The 9,380-nt window shown below is 45.6% G+C and overlaps 1 pseudogene; it reads right to left on the bottom strand.

Annotated features, from left to right (window-relative positions):
* Nucleotides 1–2,074: 2,074 nt before the first annotated feature.
* LOC123426098 lies at nucleotides 2,075–5,813 on the bottom strand (annotated as a pseudogene).
* Nucleotides 5,814–9,380: the final 3,567 nt, after the last annotated feature.

Below are 9,380 nucleotides of genomic sequence, written 5' to 3'. Positions count from 1 at the left end.
CGTCAAAACTCGTAGATTTTATACATTCTAGCTAGTTTTGTATGCCATAACTCACTAATTTTGGGTCCGAGGACGGTACGAACATTCGTTGAACTCCAAGGTCCTGTTACGGGGACCTCGTCAAAACTCATAGATTTTATACATTCTGGCCAGTTTTGTGTGCTATAACTCACTCATTTCGTGCCCCGGGGAGATCCGAACGTTCCGCGAATTCCGTGGACCAGTTAAGGAGACCTCGTCAAAACTTGCAGATTTGGTCAATTTTGGCAAGTTTTGTATGCCATTATTCACTGATTTTGGGGCTCGAGGCGATACGGACGTTCCACGAAATTCAAGGTCCGGTTACGGGGCCTCGTCAATACTCGCAGATTTTATACATTTCGGTCAGTTTTGTATGCTATTACTCACTCATTTTGGGTCCTGGAGCGATCGGAACGTTCCGCAAACTCCGTGGACCGGTTACGGTGACCTCGTCAAAGGTCGCAGGTTTTGGTCCATTCTGGCCAGTTTTCTATGCTATTACTCACTTATTTTGTGTCTCGGGGCGATACGAACGTTCCGCGAACTCCTTGGACAAGTTACGAGGAGCTCATCAAAACTCGCAATTTTGGTCCATTCTGCCCAGTTCTGTATGCTATTACTCACTAATTTTGGGTCCGGGGGAGATCCGGAACGTTCCACGAACTCCGTGCACCGGTTAAGGGTACCTCGTCAAAACTTGCAGATTTGGTCAATTTTGGCGAGTTTTGAATGTTATTAGTCACTAATTTTGGGGCCCGGGGCGATACGGACGTTCCGCGAAATTCTAGGTCCGGTTACGGGGACCTCATCAAAACTCGCAGATTTTATACATTCTGATCAGTTTTGTATGCTATTACTCACTCATTTTGGGTCCTGGGACGATCCGAACATTCCGTAAACTCCATGGACCGGTTACGGTGACCTCGTCAAAAGTCGCAGGTTTCGTACATTCTGGTCAGTTTTCTATGTTATTACTCACTGATTTTGTGTCTCGGGGCGATACGAACGCTTCGCGAACTCGTTGGACCGGTTACTGGCAGCTCATCAAAACTCGCAATTTTGATCCATTCTCGCCAGTTTTGTACAATTATATGTCTGAACACTAGGCCAATTCCTTGAAGGATTTCCCCGCCTGTGATGGGACAGATGAGAAAAGGAGCACCTCCATTTCTTTTCGTAGAAACAAGTACTCCCCCTGTTCCAGAAAAAGTGTCATTGATTTAGTACAACAACGGAGGGAGCATTTGTTTAGAAAACTCGGTGTTCCTTTTCTCAGAAAAGCAGAGGAACTTTGCATTATTGGATGAATATTCAATCAACATCACTCGAAATCTAACTTACGTACATTCCGTCTCCAATACGACGACGACAGAGCAAAGCTCAGCTCCCTGATTTCATCGTCAATTCATCAAATGCAGTCTTTAATTTACGGCAAAATAGTTCACAATATGATCATGCTATCATGAACAAAGTCTGTAGCATACGCCTGCTGAATAGTGAGGAACAGATACTTGTATATTGCTCAGTAATGACTGAGCAAAGCTAGAAATGCCAAAGGAAATAGTTATTTAGGCAACAAAAACTGATGGGCAGAATATTCATTGCACACAGCGTAGTTTCAAATAAGACGACATGCGTTGGCATTGTTCTCCACTTCAGGACTGTGTAGTACGCCGACTCGTGCTTCTTTTTCTTCTTTGCAGCTAGGATATCGTCAGGTCGCGGGAAATATATCTCTACATTTGATCTTACTTGTCTTCGATCCAAAGCAGGATACATGGCTCATATATAGCAGTATTAACAAGGAAGAGCCCTGATTTCCACTGAGAAACTGATGTAACAACCTCCTTGTCTCCTCCCTAATGAGCCAAACATGTCTGACATTGCAACGCAGAATCTGATAACAGTCGCAAAAGCATCAGTAAGTCAGTTAGTCGATCAGGTGAATGAATCACCTTAATTAAGTTACTCTGCTACCAATTCTATCAATATATAATATAGGCACGAAAGACAAAACAGCAACCCAACCTTTGGAGGCTTGGAGCAGTGACCATCACCTAATCCTTTCCCAAAGTCCTTTCTGCGTCAGTTCAACGGTAACATTCCTTATGTGGCTAATCTTCATTACATCTTCGTTGCATTCATCTGATCCTCTGTTCTGCCGGAGCTTCTCTATTAACTCTTCCGATGTGTCCTCCAGATGCAATTTTTCAAGGGCTGCAAGGTGTTCAATGCCATCGGGAAGAATCTTTAGCTCAGGACAGTCTGCCAACGATAGCTCAACGAGGTTTTCAATTGCGCCCTCCTCTATTTCCACTTGGTTGAGTTGTGATGCGCCCCATATGTACAGATCCCTAAGTTTTGGAAATGACCCCGCGCACAAATTCAACCTCTTCCCTTCAAAAGCCCTTGATAGGTTAAGAAAACATAGACCGCATAACACAAGCAGACAGGGAAATGTTCCCTCATCAATACTGGAGAATGCCAGGTCCAACCGAGTGAGCTTATTAAGGTGTGACCAAGAAGAGGAAAGCCGAGGCATCAATGGTTTTTCTAGCTGCCCTCGTAAACCAAGGAAAGAAAGGGTTGGAGGTAATTGTAGCCCTTCCAGCTGCAGCATCTCATTCTCAGCTGCAGCGATAACTTCGAGATGAACATGATGGCTCATTTTGGCAATAGCATTGCTCAAGTCAGCAGAATGTTCACTTCTCACGTTGCAGACGCCGAATGTTCTTAGCTCTATGAGGGCTCCAACTTCACGCAGAAACTCTGGACTGGCTTTGACGTATTGTAGAGCCCGCAGTCCTGCCAAGTGATGAATGCCATTACGCACCTCGACTGCAGCTACACTTACAGTTTCAAATGTGACGGAAGCAGATACGTACAGGTATCTCAACTTCTGAAGTTTTACAACACTGTTAGGCAAATACTTCAGCTTAGACCTCAAAGCATCCAAGACTTCCAGGTTTTGTAACCTCCCCACTGCTTCAGGCACACTTTCGACGTCGGTATCTCTAAGGCCCAAATAACGCAGATTAAACAAGTCAAATACTTCATCAGGCAACATCTTCAAACAAGTACCTTGAAGATCCAGTGTCGACAACAAATTAGAAGATGTTAGGATAGGCTTCAGCAAATCAATATCGATATACCTCCCAAATACATGGAGCGCACGGAGCTGTGTTGCACCAGATCGGCTCAGGTGTTCAAGGTTTTTGCCCTGGACAGACATGCGACGTGCACCTTCTACAGAAAATGCCTGAGTAACAGAGCCAGTATAAACTTTACCAAAGCATTCTTCCTTGGCTTTGTTGAGAGCAAGAAGGCGTATTACATCATGCATCCGACAGTTTCTAATTCGTCCCGTATAATTCCTTTCCACTACCTGCAGTAGGCTTCGGTCCACAAGCTCAACCAATGTTTTGTTCTCTTCCTTTTCCCTGATAAATCCTTCGGCAATCCACTGCCTCATTATTGTCTTCCTCCTTAATAAATAATCCTCTGGAAATAATGCGCAGTATAAAAAACAATTCTTCGGATCATACGGAAGGTCATCCAAGCTGACCTTTAGGATTATGTGAGCATCAGGGATCACATCTTTCGCCAACTGCGAATCCAAACCCGTGTACAAATTCTCCCATTCAGCAAAAGTTGGGGGTTTGCACAAGAGTAGGCGGCCAATGCATGCAATAGCGATAGGCAAGCCTTGACACTTTGCTACGAACTTCCGAGCCAATTTCTGCAACTCCAACGGGCACTGTTTGTCATCGTTATTCCAAAAGGCCCCCTTGCAGAACAAAACCGAGGAGTGATGTGCTTGTAGTGGTTCCAAGTGAATTGCAGACTCCCTAGTTGCCAGCAGTGACACTTCATGCTTTCTTGATGTAATAACAAATCGGCCGGTACAATTAGAAGTTGGAAAGACATTTCTTATCTCCAACCAAACACGCGCAGCCCAAACATCATCCAGGACCAAGATGTACTTTTTACCTTGAAGGTAGTCATGGATGGACTCTGCAAGGCCTCTCATGTCAATGTTAGCAACATCAACCGCAATGCCGAACTCGACCACGATCTTTTTCAGCAGGTCTTCAATACAGTAACTCTCCGATATTGTTACCCACGCCGCGGCGTCGAAATCCAATTTCATGGCGCTGTACACGTGCGCAACCAGAGTGGTTTTACCTACACCCAGCATTCCCCACACCATGGTGACTTTGGTGCTGCTCTGCTCCAGACCATCACCACCGTCGGTCAGCCACTACCGCCGGTCAGCCACCGTATCAACCTCTCCTTGTTCTCTTCAATCCCCACAAGGTCCTCGTCCCTGGTGAAGTTGAGAGCTTGATTGGACAATCTAGAGGCAGATCTGCCGACGACTGCATAATCCTTCTTCCTCCGCTTGGCGTCTTGCAGGTTGGCTTCGATTTCTTGGAGCTTGGCCGCCAGGCGGTGCCATGTCTTGATATGCTTGAGCCTCTTCTTCATCTTGCCGGCGAAGCCTCCGTGCTTGCAGTCCTCCAGCTTGTAGGTGAACTCGTCGATGACGTCCTCGATCTGGAAGGCGAGGCCCCTGATCTCGCCGACGAAGATGGCGGTGGTCTTGTCAGTGTCCTTGAACCGCTCCGCCTCCTGCAGGTAGGCCTGCATGCTCTCCAACTCCGCCTTGGACCGGCGGATCTTGCCAAAGAGGCCCCTAAGGGCGGCGGCTTCCTTGCCAAGCAGCGACCCGCCAAAGATGGCCGTCTCTTTGGCCAGCGCGGCCCCGAGCGTGACCACCAGCTGCCCGACAACAGCCTCCGCCATGGTTCTTGAGGTTTTCTTTCTTCTCTGCCAGACGATGGTTTGTTGGTTAGCAACTCAAACCAAGTGGCCAAGTCTCGTTTGAGTAACAACATGAAAAGATCCTTCCCCTTATCTGTGCAATCCCAATCATCTACGCAGTATATTAATTGTATGGAACTTGATATAACTAGCAAGCATTCTCCTCTCCGAACAGAATAGTTTCACAACTTTGTCGTGATCAGATGGAAATCCACACCCGCACAGGTCGACGGCTCATTTGGCTGTGATGAAAGAAAATGCCCTGCAAAAATCAGTAGAAACAAGTGGAGCATCAGGGACAATGCTAGCATGAGCGTCGAAACAAGTGGAGCAGCAGCATGAATTTCTCCTCATTATCTCTCTCTCTCTCTCTCTCTCTCTCTCTCTTCTTATCCTGTCTGGCGGCGGCATCAATCAGCAGCAGCGGACAAAGCTCAGATCTTTCGTCACACCTCACACAAGACAAGACAAGCGCAGCCAGCACCGGCCGCTCAGCAGCTAAGGCTTGTGTTTGAAATCAAGCAGCAGAACCATCGGCAGCGGCAGCGGACAAAGCTCAGATCTTTCCTCACACCTCACACAAGACAAGGCAAGACAAGCGCAGCCAGCACCGGCCGCTCAGCAGCTAAGGCCTGCATCCTCCTCCTCCTCTTCCAGATCGGGGTAGGCAGAGCAAGGCGGCGGCGGCTGGCGCTGCTGTAGGCTGCGCTGCTACTGGCTCTCCTATCTCACTCTCGCTCTCCGTCCGCATCGACGGCAGGGTGGGTGGGTGGTGGCGCAGATCCGGGACCTCGACGTCGACGCAGAGCAGGACGACGCGGCGGCGGGAGCGAGCGAGCGAGGAAGAAGGGGAGAAGGGAACCAACCTGTAGAGTAGAGCAGAGCCTTCTTCCCTTCCCGGGCGCAGATCCGATTCGCCTGCTGCTCTGCTCTCCTCACATTCCGCAGATTTTTTACAGAGTTGTTACAGAGCGTGGCAGTAGCAAGTTGTTACGTACTACTCCCTCCGTCCTAAAAATAACTGTCTCAACTTTGTACCAGCCTTAGTATAAAATTATATTAAACTTAAGACATTTATTTTGGAACAGAGGGAGTACTCTACTACTCTACAGGTTTTTTTGATAGATTTTTTAAAACACTGTTTGTAGAGGGCTTTTTTTTCTTCCTAGAACAGTGTTTTTTTAGCCACACCATACGAACAAAGTCCTTTCTAATCAGGGGCTGACACACGTACATACAGGGCTTTTTTTTTTGGCTTCCCGGGTTTGTACTGGGCTTGTAGTACAGAGCTTTGGCCCCACTCGTCATGTTTACCCTCTCTTAATTCTCTTACTCTACTAATTATCTTTGAAAGCCCATACGTAAGTGCGAAAACCAAACCAAACGCCCATCTTCTCACCGATCCAGCAGCCCCCTCGCCGCGTCGGTCGTGCCCAGCCCCGTCGGCTGCGCCCTGTTTCGTTGGCGGCCTAGCCGGTCACGAGAGGCCACATAAAGGTCGAGCTTGTTCAATTCGAACCGACGATGATCAATTCCAACGTCCAGCAACCTTTTTCAGTGTGCTATGACGAATTCTGACGATTTAGACGAATTCCGGTATACTAAGGATAGGATCAATTCTGGATTCCCTCAACAAAACAAGCAACCTTTGCTCAAGAAGACATTGGTCATTGTTGAGAGAATATAATAGAACATCCATTGTATGGAGTTGCTCTATTTTTTAACCCAGGAAAGTTCTTTGCTATTGTAAGCAGAAATGATGATGCCTTAGTTGGGGAGCTAAGTAGTTTCTTTAATGATGTGCTTACAAAAATGATGTCGGATATCAATGTTCGAAACAAGATTGATCAACAAGTTGTGCTCTATGAGGGCCAGCGAGAAGGCTTTTCTAATTCATTGGCACTCGAAAACATGAACACAAGAAAACCTCGTCAGTCATGCTAAATGCATCATGTCAATTCCAGCACGTTAATTCCAGTTCCAGCAATGTAATTGTTGTACAAACTATTAATATGTGTCAGTTTTTATCATTTTGGTTGATTGGTGGAGTTAATATCGTGGCCGGCCATTGACCTACAAAGGATTGCAAAGCGCACTGTTAGTCTTTGTGCTTCATCATCTGCTTGTGAGAGGAATCGGAGCACGTTTGAATTTGTAAGTCAACTAGTAAAGCAATATTTATGTTTGTTCAATGATGGTTTCAACAACTTATTTACTTATTCCATTTTTGGTTGTACTTTGTAGATCCATACAAAGAAAAGGAACATGTTACAGTAAAAAAAGGTTGAATGATCTTATCTTTGTTTCATACAACCGGAAGAATATGCATCGGTTTCAAAAGAGACGTGAGAAAGTGGGAGACAATAGCTCTGACCCTTTGGTCATTGAGGATTTTGATTGAGTCAATGAGTGGGTTGACCCATCACTATCACAACCTAAAGGTGCTCTAGGTTGTCCTGAAGACATTACATCGGAGGATGTTGATGTTGCTATTGGTGCATCTTCTAACCTTCGAGGCCACAACCTGCCTTGGACAACAACTACACTTCATAGGGGGAAGTCAAATGTCTGTGTCTAACACTACACATGCAAGAGACCTACTACAACACGGCCTACAATTTCTGAAGAAGAGGAGGAAGAGGAGAACTTGGAGCAACACTCAAGTATGCCCATTGCCGAGGAGGAGGATTCATACTACGTTGAGTATGATGATTATGTGAGCAATGATGATCAAGATCCAACAAATATTGACCAAGATGGTGAAGATAACACCAATGCCAACCTGGATGAGTTTGATGATGATTGCTATTGAGTGAGAGTTGAGAAACATGAGAGAGTTGAACAACCTTATGCCTTTTGCTATGTTGGCGTTATTTGTTATGTGGAATTGTGGACCTTTGTTATGTCATTTTATATTTGAACTGCTCATGTAATATGTCATTATGTCATGCCCTGCAGTGTAGATTGTACTCATGCAGTCATGCTTGTTGTCTTGTTTTCTCTTTTTCTCGCCGCCTCGCTTTAGTTCTCAGTTTTCTTCATTATTTATGTGTTGATTGATAGTGTGATGCGTTATTTAGTTTTAACATATTTGTTCATGACTTCATGTTGATGGATGATGGGTTGATGCAGATTACTGTTGGGGAGAAGATAAAGTGCAAAAAGCATGGATGCTATATGGGCTCTACAAAGAACATCAATTGCAAGGTATGTATGCCTAGTTGCCTACCAAATCCTGCTATATGCTACTTCTTAACACTCTCTAAGGTGTCGCCTTGCCTTATGACTTAGCGCTTAGGCAGTGAGCCCCCCCCCCCCCCCCCCCCGCGCGCGCACCTTGCCTTGCCTTACCGCCTTAAAAACAATGTATTTTATCACTCCTTACTTCGAACTTTGAATCTCACCTACAAAGGATTGAGTATGGAGTGGTTATCCGACTCAGCTTGTCGAACAACGACCATCTGTGTCATGTCATCGTGGGTGCGGAGGATTCCGACCGCGTCCTCCTCCAGGGTTGCAGAGGAGCGAGCGAGCTAATAAGAAATCCACTTTATTTGCTATGGGCACCCCATGGGTGGGGTTTCATAAAATAGATTTATTATAATACTTGTTATTTTTGTTACATTAGGTGAAACCTTAGTTCTCAGGTTTCTTGAAAATTTTGGTCATGTATGCAAAAGTTGATGAGTTCGAACCCTGCCTATACATTGCCATTGCTAATCCATGTGTTTCGTCCATGGTTTTAGATTTGTCTCGTGTTATCTTATCCATTTGATCTGCTCGGGAAAACCCTCTCTCCTTTTGATTTACTAGAGCGAGGATGTCACTCAGGGTAATCATCCTTCGACTTATTCTATCGAAGTCTTGTGCAAAGCCGTCGTGGAATTATCAAGGCGTCTTTCTTGTGAATCTTATAAATTCTAAAGTAGCAGTTGTGTAAGTTAGTGTTGAAGTTGTTTTTTCAACAGCGTCCTTTTTGACTTGTCAGAGTTGGGGCACTCGTCGCCTCCAACAAATATGGACACGCTCTCGTTCCAAACTCCCTCTTCGTGAAAGCAAAAAAAAATAACTCAACAAGAAAAAAGAGTTTATAATCGGAGATCATTCCATCTTCCTTATTCAGTACAATATTGCATACATGAGATATTCTACAGAAACACCCACAGTGCTTAGCGCCCCCAACCCGCCCGCTGCCTTGCCTTGCCTTACCGCCTTAAAAACAATGTATTTTACCACTCCTTACTTTCAACTTTGAGTCTCACCTACAAAGGATTACTTTGAGTCTCACCTACAAAGGATTGAGTATGGAGTGGTTATCCGACTCAGCTTGACGAACAACGATCATATGTGTCGTGTCATCGTGGGTGCGTGAACGCTATCACCGCCGGAGAAGGGCTTCCCCTTGGAGCTAGCATTCCTTGAGAGCCTGGAACATCTGCTTTATAGCTTCGGTCTTCTCCTCCTCCGTGTTGGTCGTGAACGCCACTTGGATGTCCACAAATAGCATCATTGAATAGCTCAACATGCATGGATAC

Source organism: Hordeum vulgare, chromosome 1H (genome assembly GCF_904849725.1).
Source record: "Hordeum vulgare subsp. vulgare chromosome 1H, MorexV3_pseudomolecules_assembly, whole genome shotgun sequence".
NCBI lineage: Eukaryota > Viridiplantae > Streptophyta > Magnoliopsida > Poales > Poaceae > Hordeum > Hordeum vulgare.
This window is presented reverse-complemented; position numbering and strand designations above follow the sequence as displayed.